The following is an 18,350-nucleotide window of genomic DNA, read 5'->3' as shown; positions in this document are numbered from 1 at the left end:
AAGAAGGACTTTCTCCAGAGCTGCAACTGCCTCACTTCCCCACTCGCCTTCCCCGTTTACATTTTCCTGCTCGTCAGTGATTTAAAGAAAACCAAATGGATGCGATGTCATTCTGTAGCCTCTCTGTCGATTCCTCCGTTTCAGTTCCAACGTGGCTTAGATCTCGGGGCGCACCTTAATACTAGCGACGCTATGAAAGCACAGGTCCAGATGTTCCTCTGAGAGTGTAATTTCTTTCATTGCTTTTGCTGATTGAATGAGCCACTAACGTGTGAACTGCTCCAAAACATGATTCAGGACCTCTGGTGCCAATTATCGCACGTTGAATAACGACAGACACCTTCCAAATGAGGTCTTTCAGAGACGACTTTGGGATACATTTGACAGACAGACTAGTTGAAGAATCCGTGGTGCACTGTGACACCAGCACATCAGCTTCTTCCCTGTCTTTGAACCGGGCCGCCTGCGCAAGGAATGCGAATGCGGTAATGCTTTTCGTGGAAGGATCAGAAGGGGGTAACTACACTCTCAAACAGAATGGCATATGATCAGAACGATGTTGGAGAAAAACTTTACAATGCTTTGCACAGTAATTAAATGGAATCGCATTGCATTGCACGACGAGAGAAGATTTATTCAAGCAAATTTGAAGGCAGGTTTGCACATGGGAAAGCAAGCAAGAAAGCTCCGTTCTTGTCGATGTCAAAGGCTGCAGTTGAAGAGCAAAGCAGTTTCTGCCCAGTTTCGAACTGGGGACCTTTCGCGTGTGAGGCGAACGTGATGACCACTACACTACAGAAACAAGCCGCGGTCGCAGCCGCTGCAGCTCAGTGGCATCCAACACAGAAAGTTGAAGCCATTCTACCTTACGCCTTTCTGTTTCCGTTAACTCGTTGTTTCATGGGACTTGTTTAACTTTGGCTATGTGGTGAGCATGGACGAGATACACCGAAGTATCTGTTTCCACGCGGTGTAACCCGGTAACGTTGTGTTGCTTACACCTGCTTTAAGGAATTACGTTTTTGCGGAGCTTACCGTCGCAGTCTGTGGCAAAATCATTTAGTCTGTTCGACGGCTCACGGGAAAGGTAGCATTGTGAAACACTGCAGAAACGAACGACTTCCTTACTTTTGCTCCGACTGACCATACTCCGTGAAAGTTTCCCAGATTCTCAGTTGAGGATTTTTGCAGCTGGAAGTTACCTCAGAAACCCTGTTAATTCGTAATGTATTGAGCGAATCGCAAAACAGAAAGCATTTAACACGGAACACAAACAAAACTGGAAAACCAAATGCATTTTCAGACACAGCGAGCATGAAAGCTAAATGTGAGACAGTCCGGGGGCATGAGCCATAAAGTAATCACACAAATAACAACAGGGCAATTCCAACCTACTCTTTCAAACATACTGGAGCCTGAGTGCACCACCACTGCCCAGACAATGCTGCAAAGAGACAAAGAAAGAACATAATAAGAATGGGCCATAAAAAGTGAATTTCACCAATCACAGTCTCGATTAGATTACCTTTCCCTTCCGATGACTCCAGGACGGAAAAAGAGGAAGTGGGAGAAATTCAATAACATATGACATCGAAATACATTGGAACGATTTTCTCATTGGCCAGAAAACCAAATAACGACGAGTCGAGTCACCGTAGGACTCTGTTTCGCAACAATAGTCTCCATTCGGTTCCAGTAAAAGCTCAACTTGCCTGGAACAGAAAGCAACAGTGGAGCCGCTGGCGATTTTCCGTGCGGGAAGCGAACACGATCACGACAGCACAGACACTTTGGAAAATTCGGCACTTTCCCACACCGCAGTCAATTCCCCGGGAAGCAAACTCATTTTGCTTCTGTTTTAAACAGAAATGCAGCAGGGGAATGAAACAGCATTTAAACCAGCAGCTCCGCAGAAACGGCAGCGGTGGGATTCGAACCCACCCCTCGGGCGAGACGGTAGCCTTAACCCAGCGCCTAAGACCGCTCGGCCACACTAGCAACACGCCCGCGAGTCCATTTTCTTGCACTTCCAATTGTGTTCCTGCATAACAACAGATGTCAACTCAAGTGAAAAAGGTTCCATGATCCCTCTCCGACTCGCACAGCTGCTGGGATGTGCCCGTCTACAATATCAATTTCTCAGCAGTTAACGATAGCCCATCAATCCAGACAAAAATCACTGGTAAGCTGAGTCTATCTTCTCAGACTGGATTCAGAAACAAATGTATCTGTGAGTGCGTGAGAATATATGATCGGTTATGATTGGGTCAAATTACCATGAGCTACTTGACATTACTGCAATTTCGATTCTTGCTTTGCTAAATGATTTCACCCATTGCTCGAAACAGGACAACTTACACGTTTACACGGAACATGAAACACACCGGACTACAGGGAAAATGCACAAAGCTGAGCAGGCCGTGTCCCAAATCATACCGTGCAGCATAGTTTCAGTCACTGTGTCTGTTTTGCAGAATAAGGTTCCCAAAGAATGTTCCATCCTAAAACCGGAGGTAGTATTACAATCCGAGAACGACAGATTACATTGTAAGGAAGGTCTGACCTCGGGGCCGGTTCGAGATGCCACTTTCCTTGCCTTTTACCTTAACCGTGCAATTTGCTGCAGAGATTATCACACCTGGACATGAGCCTCATGGATACCAACTGAGTTGGAAACCTGTGTGGGAATCGATGAGAAAAAAGCGGCTCAATAAATTTTAACAAGTTCCATGGTGCTTTTTAGAAATGCAGTTTCTGTTCACCTCAATCCAAAAGGCAGTTTCTGAACATAGTAACAGAAGTCAAAAGGTAATTACCTCACCCCACCCCCAGTCCGGAAGAGGTGCTAACTGCCCTTGATTGCTGTTTGTTCATGATGTGAAGAGCTCTCACGCCTGAGTCACCGTCACGTCTCTGGTTGCTGAGTGAATCACAAAGAAGGACTTTCTCCAGAGCTGCAACTGCCTCACTTCCCCACTCGCCTTCCCCGTTTACATTTTCCTGCTCGTCAGTGATTTAAAGAAAACCAAATGGATGCGATGTCATTCTGTAGCCTCTCTGTCGATTCCTCCGTTTCAGTTCCAACGTGGCTTAGATCTCGGGGCGCACCTTAATACTAGCGACGCTATGAAAGCACAGGTCCAGATGTTCCTCTGAGAGTGTAATTTCTTTCATTGCTGTTGCTGATTGAATGAGCCACTAACGTGTGAACTGCTCCAAAACATGATTCAGGACCTCTGGTGCCAATTATCGCACGTTGAATAACGACAGACACCTTCCAAATGAGGTCTTTCAGAGACGACTTTGGGATACATTTGACAGACAGACTAGTTGAAGAATCCGTGGTGCACTGTGACACCAGCACATCAGCTTCTTCCCTGTCTTTGAACCGGGCCGCCTGCGCAAGGAATGCGAATGCGGTAATGCTTTTCGTGGAAGGATCAGAAGGGGGTAACTACACTCTCAAACAGAATGGCATATGATCAGAACGATGTTGGAGAAAAACTTTACAATGCTTTGCACGGTAATTAAATGGAATCGCATTGCATTGCACGACGAGAGAAGATTTATTGAAGCAAATTCGAAGGCAGATTTGCACATGGGAAAGCAAGCAAGAAAGCTCCGTTCTTGTCGATGTCAAAGGCTGCAGTTGAAGAGCAAAGCAGTTTCTGCCCAGTTTCGAACTGGGGACCTTTCGCGTGTGAGGCGAACGTGATGACCACTACACTACAGAAACAAGCCGCGGTCGCAGCCGCTGCAGCTCAGTGGCATCCAACACAGAAAGTTGAAGCCATTCTACCTTACGCCTTTCTGTTTCCGTTAACTCGTTGTTTCATGGGACTTGTTTAATTTTGGCTATGTGGTGAGCATGGACGAGATACACCGAAGTATCTGTTTCCACGCGGTGTAACCCGGTAACGTTGTGTTGCTTACACCTGCTTTAAAGAATTACGTTTTTGCGGAGCTTACCGTCGCAGTCTGTGGCAAAATCATTTAGTCTGTTCGACGGCTCACGGGAAAGGTAGCATTGTGAAACACTGCAGAAACGAACGACTTCCTTACTTTTGCTCCGACTGACCATACTCCGTGAAAGTTTCCCAGATTCTCAGTTGAGGATTTTTGCAGCTGGAAGTTACCTCAGAAACCCTGTTAATTCGTAATGTATTGAGCGAATCGCAAAACAGAAAGCATTTAACACGGAACACAAACAAAACTGGAAAACCAAATGCATTTTCAGACACAGCGAGCATGAAAGCTAAATGTGAGACAGTCCGGGGGCATGAGCCATAAAGTAATCACACAAATAACAACAGGGCAATTCCAACCTACTCTTTCAAACATACTGGAGCCTGAGTGCACCACCACTGCCCAGACAATGCTGCAAAGAGACAAAGAAAGAACATAATAAGAATGGGCCATAAAAAGTGAATTTCACCAATCACAGTCTCGATTAGATTACCTTTCCCTTCCGATGACTCCAGGACGGAAAAAGAGGAAGTGGGAGAAATTCAATAACATATGACATCGAAATACATTGGAACGATTTTCTCATTGGCCAGAAAACCAAATAACGACGAGTCGAGTCACCGTAGGACTCTGTTTCGCAACAATAGTCTCCATTCGGTTCCAGTAAAAGCTCAACTTGCCTGGAACAGAAAGCAACAGTGGAGCCGCTGGCGATTTTCCGTGCGGGAAGCGAACACGATCACGACAGCACAGACACTTTGGAAAATTCGGCACTTTCCCACACCGCAGTCAATTCCCCGGGAAGCAAACTCATTTTGCTTCTGTTTTAAACAGAAATGCAGCAGGGGAATGAAACAGCATTTAAACCAGCAGCTCCGCAGAAACGGCAGCGGTGGGATTCGAACCCACCCCTCGGGCGAGACGGTAGCCTTAATCCAGCGCCTAAGACCGCTCGGCCACACTAGCAACACGCCGATGAGCCCATTTTCTTGCACTTCCAATTGTGTTCCTGCATAACAACAGATGTCAACTCAAGTGAAAAAGGTTCCATGATCCCTCTCCGACTCGCACAGCTGCTGGGATGTGCCCGTCTACAATATCAATTTCTCAGCAGTTAACGATAGCCCATCAATCCAGACAAAAATCACTGGTAAGCTGAGTCTATCTTCTCAGACTGGATTCAGAAACAAATGTATCTGTGAGTGCGTGAGAATATATGATCGGTTATGATTGGGTCAAATTACCATGAGCTACTTGACATTACTGCAATTTCGATTCTTGCTTTGCTAAATGATTTCACCCATTGCTCGAAACAGGACAACTTACACGTTTACACGGAACATGAAACACACCGGACTACAGGGAAAATGCACAAAGCTGAGCAGGCCGTGTCCCAAATCATACCGTGCAGCATAGTTTCAGTCACTGTGTCTGTTTTGCAGAATAAGGTTCCCAAAGAATGTTCCATCCTAAAACCGGAGGTAGTATTACAATCCGAGAACGACAGATTACATTGTAAGGAAGGTCTGACCTCGGGGCCGGTTCGAGATGCCACTTTCCTTGCCTTTTACCTTAACCGTGCAATTTGCTGCAGAGATTATCACACCTGGACATGAGCCTCATGGATACCAACTGAGTTGGAAACCTGTGTGGGAATCGATGAGAAAAAAGCGGCTCAATAAATTTTAACAAGTTCCATGGTGCTTTTTAGAAATGCAGTTTCTGTTCACCTCAATCCAAAAGGCAGTTTCTGAACATAGTAACAGAAGTCAAAAGGTAATTACCTCACCCCACCCCCAGTCCGGAAGAGGTGCTAACTGCCCTTGATTGCTGTTTGTTCATGATGTGAAGAGCTCTCACGCCTGAGTCACCGTCACGTCTCTGGTTGCTGAGTGAATCACAAAGAAGGACTTTCTCCAGAGCTGCAACTGCCTCACTTCCCCACTCGCCTTCCCCGTTTACATTTTCCTGCTCGTCAGTGATTTAAAGAAAACCAAATGGATGCGATGTCATTCTGTAGCCTCTCTGTCGATTCCTCCGTTTCAGTTCCAACGTGGCTTAGATCTCGGGGCGCACCTTAATACTAGCGACGCTATGAAAGCACAGGTCCAGATGTTCCTCTGAGAGTGTAATTTCTTTCATTGCTGTTGCTGATTGAATGAGCCACTAACGTGTGAACTGCTCCAAAACATGATTCAGGACCTCTGGTGCCAATTATCGCACGTTGAATAACGACAGACACCTTCCAAATGAGGTCTTTCAGAGACGACTTTGGGATACATTTGACAGACAGACTAGTTGAAGAATCCGTGGTGCACTGTGACACCAGCACATCAGCTTCTTCCCTGTCTTTGAACCGGGCCGCCTGCGCAAGGAATGCGAATGCGGTAATGCTTTTCGTGGAAGGATCAGAAGGGGGTAACTACACTCTCAAACAGAATGGCATATGATCAGAACGATGTTGGAGAAAAACTTTACAATGCTTTGCACGGTAATTAAATGGAATCGCATTGCATTGCACGACGAGAGAAGATTTATTGAAGCAAATTCGAAGGCAGATTTGCACATGGGAAAGCAAGCAAGAAAGCTCCGTTCTTGTCGATGTCAAAGGCTGCAGTTGAAGAGCAAAGCAGTTTCTGCCCAGTTTCGAACTGGGGACCTTTCGCGTGTGAGGCGAACGTGATGACCACTACACTACAGAAACAAGCCGCGGTCGCAGCCGCTGCAGCTCAGTGGCATCCAACACAGAAAGTTGAAGCCATTCTACCTTACGCCTTTCTGTTTCCGTTAACTCGTTGTTTCATGGGACTTGTTTAATTTTGGCTATGTGGTGAGCATGGACGAGATACACCGAAGTATCTGTTTCCACGCGGTGTAACCCGGTAACGTTGTGTTGCTTACACCTGCTTTAAAGAATTACGTTTTTGCGGAGCTTACCGTCGCAGTCTGTGGCAAAATCATTTAGTCTGTTCGACGGCTCACGGGAAAGGTAGCATTGTGAAACACTGCAGAAACGAACGACTTCCTTACTTTTGCTCCGACTGACCATACTCCGTGAAAGTTTCCCAGATTCTCAGTTGAGGATTTTTGCAGCTGGAAGTTACCTCAGAAACCCTGTTAATTCGTAATGTATTGAGCGAATCGCAAAACAGAAAGCATTTAACACGGAACACAAACAAAACTGGAAAACCAAATGCATTTTCAGACACAGCGAGCATGAAAGCTAAATGTGAGACAGTCCGGGGGCATGAGCCATAAAGTAATCACACAAATAACAACAGGGCAATTCCAACCTACTCTTTCAAACATACTGGAGCCTGAGTGCACCACCACTGCCCAGACAATGCTGCAAAGAGACAAAGAAAGAACATAATAAGAATGGGCCATAAAAAGTGAATTTCACCAATCACAGTCTCGATTAGATTACCTTTCCCTTCCGATGACTCCAGGACGGAAAAAGAGGAAGTGGGAGAAATTCAATAACATATGACATCGAAATACATTGGAACGATTTTCTCATTGGCCAGAAAACCAAATAACGACGAGTCGAGTCACCGTAGGACTCTGTTTCGCAACAATAGTCTCCATTCGGTTCCAGTAAAAGCTCAACTTGCCTGGAACAGAAAGCAACAGTGGAGCCGCTGGCGATTTTCCGTGCGGGAAGCGAACACGATCACGACAGCACAGACACTTTGGAAAATTCGGCACTTTCCCACACCGCAGTCAATTCCCCGGGAAGCAAACTCATTTTGCTTCTGTTTTAAACAGAAATGCAGCAGGGGAATGAAACAGCATTTAAACCAGCAGCTCCGCAGAAACGGCAGCGGTGGGATTCGAACCCACCCCTCGGGCGAGACGGTAGCCTTAATCCAGCGCCTAAGACCGCTCGGCCACACTAGCAACACGCCGATGAGCCCATTTTCTTGCACTTCCAATTGTGTTCCTGCATAACAACAGATGTCAACTCAAGTGAAAAAGGTTCCATGATCCCTCTCCGACTCGCACAGCTGCTGGGATGTGCCCGTCTACAATATCAATTTCTCAGCAGTTAACGATAGCCCATCAATCCAGACAAAAATCACTGGTAAGCTGAGTCTATCTTCTCAGACTGGATTCAGAAACAAATGTATCTGTGAGTGCGTGAGAATATATGATCGGTTATGATTGGGTCAAATTACCATGAGCTACTTGACATTACTGCAATTTCGATTCTTGCTTTGCTAAATGATTTCACCCATTGCTCGAAACAGGACAACTTACACGTTTACACGGAACATGAAACACACCGGACTACAGGGAAAATGCACAAAGCTGAGCAGGCCGTGTCCCAAATCATACCGTGCAGCATAGTTTCAGTCACTGTGTCTGTTTTGCAGAATAAGGTTCCCAAAGAATGTTCCATCCTAAAACCGGAGGTAGTATTACAATCCGAGAACGACAGATTACATTGTAAGGAAGGTCTGACCTCGGGGCCGGTTCGAGATGCCACTTTCCTTGCCTTTTACCTTAACCGTGCAATTTGCTGCAGAGATTATCACACCTGGACATGAGCCTCATGGATACCAACTGAGTTGGAAACCTGTGTGGGAATCGATGAGAAAAAAGCGGCTCAATAAATTTTAACAAGTTCCATGGTGCTTTTTAGAAATGCAGTTTCTGTTCACCTCAATCCAAAAGGCAGTTTCTGAACATAGTAACAGAAGTCAAAAGGTAATTACCTCACCCCACCCCCAGTCCGGAAGAGGTGCTAACTGCCCTTGATTGCTGTTTGTTCATGATGTGAAGAGCTCTCACGCCTGAGTCACCGTCACGTCTCTGGTTGCTGAGTGAATCACAAAGAAGGACTTTCTCCAGAGCTGCAACTGCCTCACTTCCCCACTCGCCTTCCCCGTTTACATTTTCCTGCTCGTCAGTGATTTAAAGAAAACCAAATGGATGCGATGTCATTCTGTAGCCTCTCTGTCGATTCCTCCGTTTCAGTTCCAACGTGGCTTAGATCTCGGGGCGCACCTTAATACTAGCGACGCTATGAAAGCACAGGTCCAGATGTTCCTCTGAGAGTGTAATTTCTTTCATTGCTGTTGCTGATTGAATGAGCCACTAACGTGTGAACTGCTCCAAAACATGATTCAGGACCTCTGGTGCCAATTCTCGCACGTTGAATAACGACAGACACCTTCCAAATGAGGTCTTTCAGAGACGACTTTGGGATACATTTGACAGACAGACTAGTTGAAGAATCCGTGGTGCACTGTGACACCAGCACATCAGCTTCTTCCCTGTCTTTGAACCGGGCCGCCTGCGCAAGGAATGCGAATGCGGTAATGCTTTTCGTGGAAGGATCAGAAGGGGGTAACTACACTCTCAAACAGAATGGCATATGATCAGAACGATGTTGGAGAAAAACTTTACAATGCTTTGCACGGTAATTAAATGGAATCGCATTGCATTGCACGACGAGAGAAGATTTATTGAAGCAAATTCGAAGGCAGGTTTGCACATGGGAAAGCAAGCAAGAAAGCTCCGTTCTTGTCGATGTCAAAGGCTGCAGTTGAAGAGCAAAGCAGTTTCTGCCCAGTTTCGAACTGGGGACCTTTCGCGTGTGAGGCGAACGTGATGACCACTACACTACAGAAACAAGCCGCGGTCGCAACCGCTGCAGCTCAGTGGCATCCAACACAGAAAGTTGAAGCCATTCTACCTTACGCCTTTCTGTTTCCGTTAACTCGTTGTTTCATGGGACTTGTTTAATTTTGGCTATGTGGTGAGCATGGACGAGATACACCGAAGTATCTGTTTCCACGCGGTGTAACCCGGTAACGTTGTGTTGCTTACACCTGCTTTAAAGAATTACGTTTTTGCGGAGCTTACCGTCGCAGTCTGTGGCAAAATCATTTAGTCTGTTCGACGGCTCACGGGAAAGGTAGCATTGTGAAACACTGCAGAAACGAACGACTTCCTTACTTTTGCTCCGACTGACCATACTCCGTGAAAGTTTCCCAGATTCTTAATTGAGGATTTTTGCAGCTGGAAGTTACCTCAGAAACCCTGTTAATTCGTAATGTATTGAGCGAATCGCAAAACAGAAAGCATTTAACACGGAACACAAACAAAACTGGAAAACCAAATGCATTTTCAGACACAGCGAGCATGAAAGCTAAATGTGAGACAGTCCGGGGGCATGAGCCATAAAGTAATCACACAAATAACAACAGGGCAATTCCAAACTACTCTTTCAAACATACTGGAGCCTGAGTGCACCACCACTGCCCAGACAATGCTGCAAAGAGACAAAGAAAGAACATAATAAGAATGGGCCATAAAAAGTGAATTTCACCAATCACAGTCTCGATTAGATTACCTTTCCCTTCCGATGACTCCAGGACGGAAAAAGAGGAAGTGGGAGAAATTCAATAACATATGACATCGAAATACATTGGAACGATTTTCTCATTGGCCAGAAAACCAAATAACGACGAGTCGAGTCACCGTAGGACTCTGTTTCGCAACAATAGTCTCCATTCGGTTCCAGTAAAAGCTCAACTTGCCTGGAACAGAAAGCAACAGTGGAGCCGCTGGCGATTTTCCGTGCGGGAAGCGAACACGATCACGACAGCACAGAGAGTTTCGAAAATTCGGCACTTTCCCACACCGCAGTCAATTCCCCGGGAAGCAAACTCATTTTGCTTCTGTTTTAAACAGAAATGCAGCAGGGGAATGAAAGAGCATTTAAACCAGCAGCTCCGCAGAAACGGCAGCGGTGGGATTCGAACCCACTCCTCGGGCGAGACGGTAGCCTTAATCCAGCGCCTAAGACCGCTCGGCCACACTAGCAACACGCCCGCGAGCCCATTTTCTTGCACTTCCAATTGTGTTCCTGCATAACAACAGATGTAAACTTAAGTGAAAAAGGTTCCATGATCCCTCTCCGACTCGCACAGCTGCTGGGATGTGCCCGTCTACAATATCAATTTCTCAGCAGTTAACGATAGCCCATCAATCCAGACAAAAATCACTGGTAAGCTGAGTCTATCTTCTCAGACTGGATTCAGAAACAAATGTATCTGTGAGTGCGTGAGAATATATGATCGGTTATGATTGGGTCAAATTACCATGAGCTACTTGACATTACTGCAATTTCGATTCTTGCTTTGCTAAATGATTTCACCCATTGCTCGAAACAGGACAACTTACACGTTTACACGGAACATGAAACACACCGGACTACAGGGAAAATGCACAAAGCTGAGCAGGCCGTGTCCCAAATCATACCGTGCAGCATAGTTTCAGTCACTGTGTCTGTTTTGCAGAATAAGGTTCCCAAAGAATGTTCCATCCTAAAACCGGAGGTAGTATTACATTCCGAGAACGACAGATTACATTGTAAGGAAGGTCTGACCTCGGGGCCGGTTCGAGATGCCACTTTCCTTGCCTTTTACCTTAACCGTGCAATTTGCTGCAGAGATTATCACACCTGGACATGAGCCTCATGGATACCAACTGAGTTGGAAACCTGTGTGGGAATCGATGAGAAAAAAGCGGCTCAATAAATTTTAACAAGTTCCATGGTGCTTTTTAGAAATGCAGTTTCTGTTCACCTCAATCCAAAAGGCAGTTTCTGAACATAGTAACAGAAGTCAAAAGGTAATTACCTCACCCCACCCCCAGTCCGGAAGAGTTGCTAACTGCCCTTGATTGCTGTTTGTTCATGATGTGAAGAGCTCTCACGCCTGAGTCACCGTCACGTCTCTGGTTGCTGAGTGAATCACAAAGAAGGACTTTCTCCAGAGCTGCAACTGCCTCACTTCCCCACTCGCCTTCCCCGTTTACATTTTCCTGCTCGTCAGTGATTTAAAGAAAACCAAATAGATGCGATGTCATTCTGTAGCCTCTCTGTCGATTCCTCCGTTTCAGTTCCAACGTGGCTTAGATCTCGGGGCGCACCTTAATACTAGCGACGCTATGAAAGCACAGGTCCAGATGTTCCTCTGAGAGTGTAATTTCTTTCATTGCTGTTGCTGATTGAATGAGCCACTAACGTGTGAACTGCTCCAAAACATGATTCAGGACCTCTGGTGCCAATTATCGCACGTTGAATAACGACAGACACCTTCCAAATGAGGTCTTTCAGAGACGACTTTGGGATACATTTGACAGACAGACTAGTTGAAGAATCCGTGGTGCACTGTGACACCAGCACATCAGCTTCTTCCCTGTCTTTGAACCGGGCCGCCTGTGCAAGGAATGCGAATGCGGTAATGCTTTTCGTGGAAGGATCAGAAGGGGGTAACTACACTCTCAAACAGAATGGCAAGAAAGCTCCGTTCTTGTCGATGTCAAAGGCTGCAGTTGAAAAGCAAAGCAGTTTCGGCCCAGTTTCAAACTGGGGACCTTTCGCGTGTAAGGCGAACGTGATGACCACTACACTACAGAAACAAGCCGCGGTCGCAGCCGCTGCAGCTCAGTGGCATCCAACACTGAAAGTTGAAGCCATTGTACCTTTCACCTTTCTGTTTCCGTTAACTCGTTGTTTCATGGGACTTGCTTAAATTTGGCTATGTGGTGAGCATGGACGAGATACACCGAAGTATCTGTTTCCACGCGGTGTACCCCGGTAACGTTGTGTTGCTTACACCTGCTTTAAAGAATTACGTTTTTCCGGAGCTTACCGTCGCAGTCTGTGGCAAAATCATTTAGTCTGTTCGACGGCTCCCGGGAAAGGTAGCATTGTGAAACACTGCAGAAACGAACGACTTCCTTACTTTTGCTCCGACTGACCATACTCCGTGAAAGTTTCCCAGATTCTCAGTTGAGGATTTTTGCAGCTGGAAGTTACCTCAGAAACCCTGTTAATTCGTAATGTATTGAGAGAATCGCAAAACAGAAAGCATTTAACACGGAACACAAACAAAACTCGAAAACCAAATGCATTTTCAGACACAGCGAGCATGAATGCTAAATGTGAGACAGTCCGGGGGCATGAGCCATAAAGTAATCACACAAACAACAACAGGGCAATTCCAAACTACTCTTTCAAACATACTGGAGCCTGAGTGCACCACCACTGCCCAGACAATGCTGCAAAGAGACAAAGAAAGAACATAATAAGAATGGCCCATAAAAAGTGAATTTCACCAATCACAGTCTCGATTAGATTACCTTTCCCTTCCGATGACTCCAGGACGGAAAAGGAGGAAGTGGGAGAAATTCAATAACATATGACATCGAAATACATTGGAACGATTTTCTCATTGGCCAGAAAACCAAATAACGACGAGTCGAGTCACCGTAGGACTCTGTTTCGCAACAACAGTCTCCATTCGGTTCCAGTAAAAGCTCAACTTGCCTGGAACAGAAAGCAACAGTGGAGCCGCTGGCGATTTTCCGCGCGGGAGGCGAACACGATCATGACAGCACAGACACTTTGGAAAATTCGGCACTTTCCCACACCGCAGGAAATTCCCCGGGAAGCAAACTCATTTTGCTTCTGTTTAAAACAGAAATGCAGCAGGGGAATGAAACAGCATTTAAACCAGCAGCTCCGCAGGAACGGCAGTGGTGGGATTCGAACCCACCCCTCGGCGAGACGGGAGCCTTAATCCAGCGCCTTAGACCGCTCGGCCACACTAGCAACACGCCCGCGTGCCCATTTTCTTGCACTTCCAATTGTTTTCCTGCATAACAACAGATGTAAACTCAAGTGAAAAAGGTTCCATGATCCCTCTCCGACTCGCACAGCTGCTGGGATGTGCCCGTCTACAATATCAATTTCTCAGCAGTTAACGATAGCCCATCAATCCAGACAAAAATCACTGGTAAGCTGAGTCTATCTTCTCAGACTGGATTCAGCTACAAATGTATCTGTGAGTGCGTGAGAATATATGATCGGTTATGATTGGGTCAAATTACCATGAGCTACTTGACATTACTGCAATTTCGATTCTTGCTTTGCTAAATGATTTCACCCATTGCTCGAAACAGGACAACTTACACGTTTACACGGAACATGAAACACACCGGACTACAGGGAAAATGCACAAAGCTGAGCAGGCCGTGTCCCAAATCATACCGTGCAGCATAGTTTCAGGCACTGTGTCTGTTTTGCAGAATAAGGTTCCCAAAGAATGTTCCATCCTAAAACCGGAGGTAGTATTACAATCCGAGAACGACAGATTACATTGTGAGGAAGGTCTGACCTCGGGGCGGGTTCGAGATGCCACTTTCCTTGCCTTTTACCTTAACCGTGCAATTTGCTGCAGAGATTATCACACCTGGACATGAGCCTCATGGATACCAACTGAGTTGGAAACCTGTGTGGGAATCGATGAGAAAAAAGCGGCTCAATAAATTTTAACAAGTTCCATGGTGCTTTTTAGAAATGCAGTTTCTGTTCACCTCAATCCAAAAGGCAGTTTCTGAACATAGTAACAGAAGTCAAAAGGTAATTACCTCACCCCACCCCCAGTCCGGAAGAGTTGCTAACTGCCCTTGATTGCTGTTTGTTCATGATGTGAAGAGCTCTCACGCCTGAGTCACCGTCACGTCTCTGGTTGCTGAGTGAATCACAAAGAAGGACTTTCTCCAGAGCTGCAACTGCCTCACTTCCCCACTCGCCTTCCCCGTTTACATTTTCCTGCTCGTCAGTGATTTAAAGAAAACCAAATGGATGCGATGTCATTCTGTAGCCTCTCTGTCGATTCCTCCGTTTCAGTTCCAACGTGGCTTAGATCTCGGGGCGCACCTTAATACTAGCGACGCTATGAAAGCACAGGTCCAGATGTTCCTCTGAGAGTGTAATTTCTTTCATTGCTGTTGCTGATTGAATGAGCCACTAACGTGTGAACTGCTCCAAAACATGATTCAGGACCTCTGGTGCCAATTATCGCACGTTGAATAACGACAGACACCTTCCAAATGAGGTCTTTCAGAGACGACTTTGGGATACATTTGACAGACAGACTAGTTGAAGAATCCGTGGTGCACTGTGACACCAGCACATCAGCTTCTTCCCTGTCTTTGAACCGGGCCGCCTGTGCAAGGAATGCGAATGCGGTAATGCTTTTCGTGGAAGGATCAGAAGGGGGTAACTACACTCTCAAACAGAATGGCAAGAAAGCTCCGTTCTTGTCGATGTCAAAGGCTGCAGTTGAAAAGCAAAGCAGTTTCGGCCCAGTTTCAAACTGGGGACCTTTCGCGTGTAAGGCGAACGTGATGACCACTACACTACAGAAACAAGCCGCGGTCGCAGCCGCTGCAGCTCAGTGGCATCCAACACTGAAAGTTGAAGCCATTGTACCTTTCACCTTTCTGTTTCCGTTAACTCGTTGTTTCATGGGACTTGCTTAAATTTGGCTATGTGGTGAGCATGGACGAGATACACCGAAGTATCTGTTTCCACGCGGTGTACCCCGGTAACGTTGTGTTGCTTACACCTGCTTTAAAGAATTACGTTTTTCCGGAGCTTACCGTCGCAGTCTGTGGCAAAATCATTTAGTCTGTTCGACGGCTCCCGGGAAAGGTAGCATTGTGAAACACTGCAGAAACGAACGACTTCCTTACTTTTGCTCCGACTGACCATACTCCGTGAAAGTTTCCCAGATTCTCAGTTGAGGATTTTTGCAGCTGGAAGTTACCTCAGAAACCCTGTTAATTCGTAATGTATTGAGAGAATCGCAAAACAGAAAGCATTTAACACGGAACACAAACAAAACTCGAAAACCAAATGCATTTTCAGACACAGCGAGCATGAATGCTAAATGTGAGACAGTCCGGGGGCATGAGCCATAAAGTAATCACACAAACAACAACAGGGCAATTCCAAACTACTCTTTCAAACATACTGGAGCCTGAGTGCACCACCACTGCCCAGACAATGCTGCAAAGAGACAAAGAAAGAACATAATAAGAATGGCCCATAAAAAGTGAATTTCACCAATCACAGTCTCGATTAGATTACCTTTCCCTTCCGATGACTCCAGGACGGAAAAGGAGGAAGTGGGAGAAATTCAATAACATATGACATCGAAATACATTGGAACGATTTTCTCATTGGCCAGAAAACCAAATAACGACGAGTCGAGTCACCGTAGGACTCTGTTTCGCAACAACAGTCTCCATTCGGTTCCAGTAAAAGCTCAACTTGCCTGGAACAGAAAGCAACAGTGGAGCCGCTGGCGATTTTCCGCGCGGGAGGCGAACACGATCATGACAGCACAGACACTTTGGAAAATTCGGCACTTTCCCACACCGCAGGAAATTCCCCGGGAAGCAAACTCATTTTGCTTCTGTTTAAAACAGAAATGCAGCAGGGGAATGAAACAGCATTTAAACCAGCAGCTCCGCAGGAACGGCAGTGGTGGGATTCGAACCCACCCCTCGGCGAGACGGGAGCCTTAATCCAGCGCCTTAGACCGCTCGGCCACACTAGCAACACGCCCGCGTGCCCATTTTCTTGCACTTCCAATTGTTTTCCTGCATAACAACAGATGTAAACTCAAGTGAAAAAGGTTCCATGATCCCTCTCCGACTCGCACAGCTGCTGGGATGTGCCCGTCTACAATATCAATTTCTCAGCAGTTAACGATAGCCCATCAATCCAGACAAAAATCACTGGTAAGCTGAGTCTATCTTCTCAGACTGGATTCAGCTACAAATGTATCTGTGAGTGCGTGAGAATATATGATCGGTTATGATTGGGTCAAATTACCATGAGCTACTTGACATTACTGCAATTTCGATTCTTGCTTTGCTAAATGATTTCACCCATTGCTCGAAACAGGACAACTTACACGTTTACACGGAACATGAAACACACCGGACTACAGGGAAAATGCACAAAGCTGAGCAGGCCGTGTCCCAAATCATACCGTGCAGCATAGTTTCAGGCACTGTGTCTGTTTTGCAGAATAAGGTTCCCAAAGAATGTTCCATCCTAAAACCGGAGGTAGTATTACAATCCGAGAACGACAGATTACATTGTGAGGAAGGTCTGACCTCGGGGCGGGTTCGAGATGCCACTTTCCTTGCCTTTTACCTTAACCGTGCAATTTGCTGCAGAGATTATCACACCTGGACATGAGCCTCATGGATACCAACTGAGTTGGAAACCTGTGTGGGAATCGATGAGAAAAAGCGACTCAATACATTTGAACAAGTTCCATGGTGCTTTTTAGAAATGCAGTTTCTGTTCACCTCAATCCAAAAGGCAGTTTCTGAACATAGTAACAGAAGTCAAAAGGTAATTACCTCACCCCACCCCCAGTCCGGAAGAGGTGCTAACTGCCCTTGATTGCTGTTTGTTCATGATGTGATGAGCTCTCACGCCTGAGTCACCGTCACGTCTCTGGTTGCTGAGTGAATCACAAAGAAGGACTTTCTCCAGATCTGCAACTGCCTCACTTCCCCACTCGCCTTCCCCGTTTACATTTTCCTGCTCGTCAGTGATTTAAAGAAAACCAAATGGATGCGATGTCATTCTGTAGCCTCTCTGTCGATTCCTCCGTTTCAGTTCCAACGTGGCTTAGATCTCGGGTCGCACCTTAATACTAGCGACGCTATGAAAGCACAGGTCCAGAGGTTCCTCTGAGAGTGTAATTTCTTTCATTGCTGTTGCTGATTGAATGAGCCACTGACGTGCGAACTGCTCCAAAACATGATTCAGGACCTCTGGTGCCAATTCTCGCACGTTGAATAACGACAGACACCTTCCAAATGAGGTCTTTCAGAGACGACTTTGGGATACAATTGACAGACAGACTAGTTGACACCAGCACATCAGCTTCTTCTCTGTCTTTGAACCGGGCCGCCTGCGCAAGGAATGCGAATGCGGTAATGCTTTTCGTGGAAGGATCAGAAGGTAACTACACTCTCAAACAGAATGGCATATGATCAGAACCATGTTGGAGAAAAACTTTACAATGCTTTGCACAGTAATTAAATGGAATTGCGTTGCATTGCACTACGAGAGAAGATTTATTCAAGCAAACTCGAAGGCAGGTTTGCACATGGGAAAGCAAGCAAGAAAGCTCCGTTCTTGTCGATGTCAAAGGCTGCAGTTGAAGAGCAAAGCAGTTTCTGCCCAGTTTCGAACTGGGGACTTTTCGCGTGTAAGGCGAACGTGATGACCACTACACTACAGAAACAAGCCGCGTTTGCAGCCGCTGCAGCTCAGTGGCATCCAACACTGAAAGTTGAAGCCATTGTCCCTTTCACCTTTCTGTTTCCGTTAACTCGTTGTTTCATGGGACTTGTTTAAATTTGGCTATGTGGTGAGCATGGACGAGATACACCGAAGTATCTGTTTCCACGCGGTGTACCCCGGTAACGTTGTGTTGCTTACACCTGCTTTAAAGAATTACGTTTTTCCGGAGCTTACCGTCGCAGTC

The 18,350-nt window shown here is 46.1% G+C and overlaps 5 non-coding genes across 5 annotated transcripts; all 5 read right to left on the bottom strand.

Moving 5' to 3' along the window:
• Positions 1 to 729: 729 nt before the first annotated feature.
• On the bottom strand, positions 730 to 802 carry trnav-cac (transfer RNA valine (anticodon CAC)). The gene has a single exon. It is a non-coding gene; the product is annotated as a tRNA-Val (tRNA).
• Positions 803 to 3,663: 2,861 nt separating this feature from the next.
• trnav-cac (transfer RNA valine (anticodon CAC)) lies at positions 3,664 to 3,736 on the bottom strand. Its single transcript has one exon. It is a non-coding gene; the product is annotated as a tRNA-Val (tRNA).
• A 2,861-nt stretch (positions 3,737 to 6,597) lies between these two features.
• Positions 6,598 to 6,670, bottom strand: trnav-cac (transfer RNA valine (anticodon CAC)). The gene has a single exon. It is a non-coding gene; the product is annotated as a tRNA-Val (tRNA).
• A 2,861-nt stretch (positions 6,671 to 9,531) lies between these two features.
• Positions 9,532 to 9,604, bottom strand: trnav-cac (transfer RNA valine (anticodon CAC)). The gene has a single exon. It is a non-coding gene; the product is annotated as a tRNA-Val (tRNA).
• An 8,430-nt stretch (positions 9,605 to 18,034) lies between these two features.
• On the bottom strand, positions 18,035 to 18,107 carry trnav-uac (transfer RNA valine (anticodon UAC)). The gene has a single exon. It is a non-coding gene; the product is annotated as a tRNA-Val (tRNA).
• Between the last annotated feature and the right edge of the window lie 243 nt (positions 18,108 to 18,350).

Source organism: Chiloscyllium punctatum, chromosome 18, assembly GCF_047496795.1.
Source record: "Chiloscyllium punctatum isolate Juve2018m chromosome 18, sChiPun1.3, whole genome shotgun sequence".
Taxonomy (NCBI): Eukaryota; Metazoa; Chordata; class Chondrichthyes; order Orectolobiformes; family Hemiscylliidae; genus Chiloscyllium; species Chiloscyllium punctatum.
The sequence above is the reverse complement of the archived record's forward strand: the minus strand, read 5'-3'. Positions and strand labels throughout refer to the sequence as shown.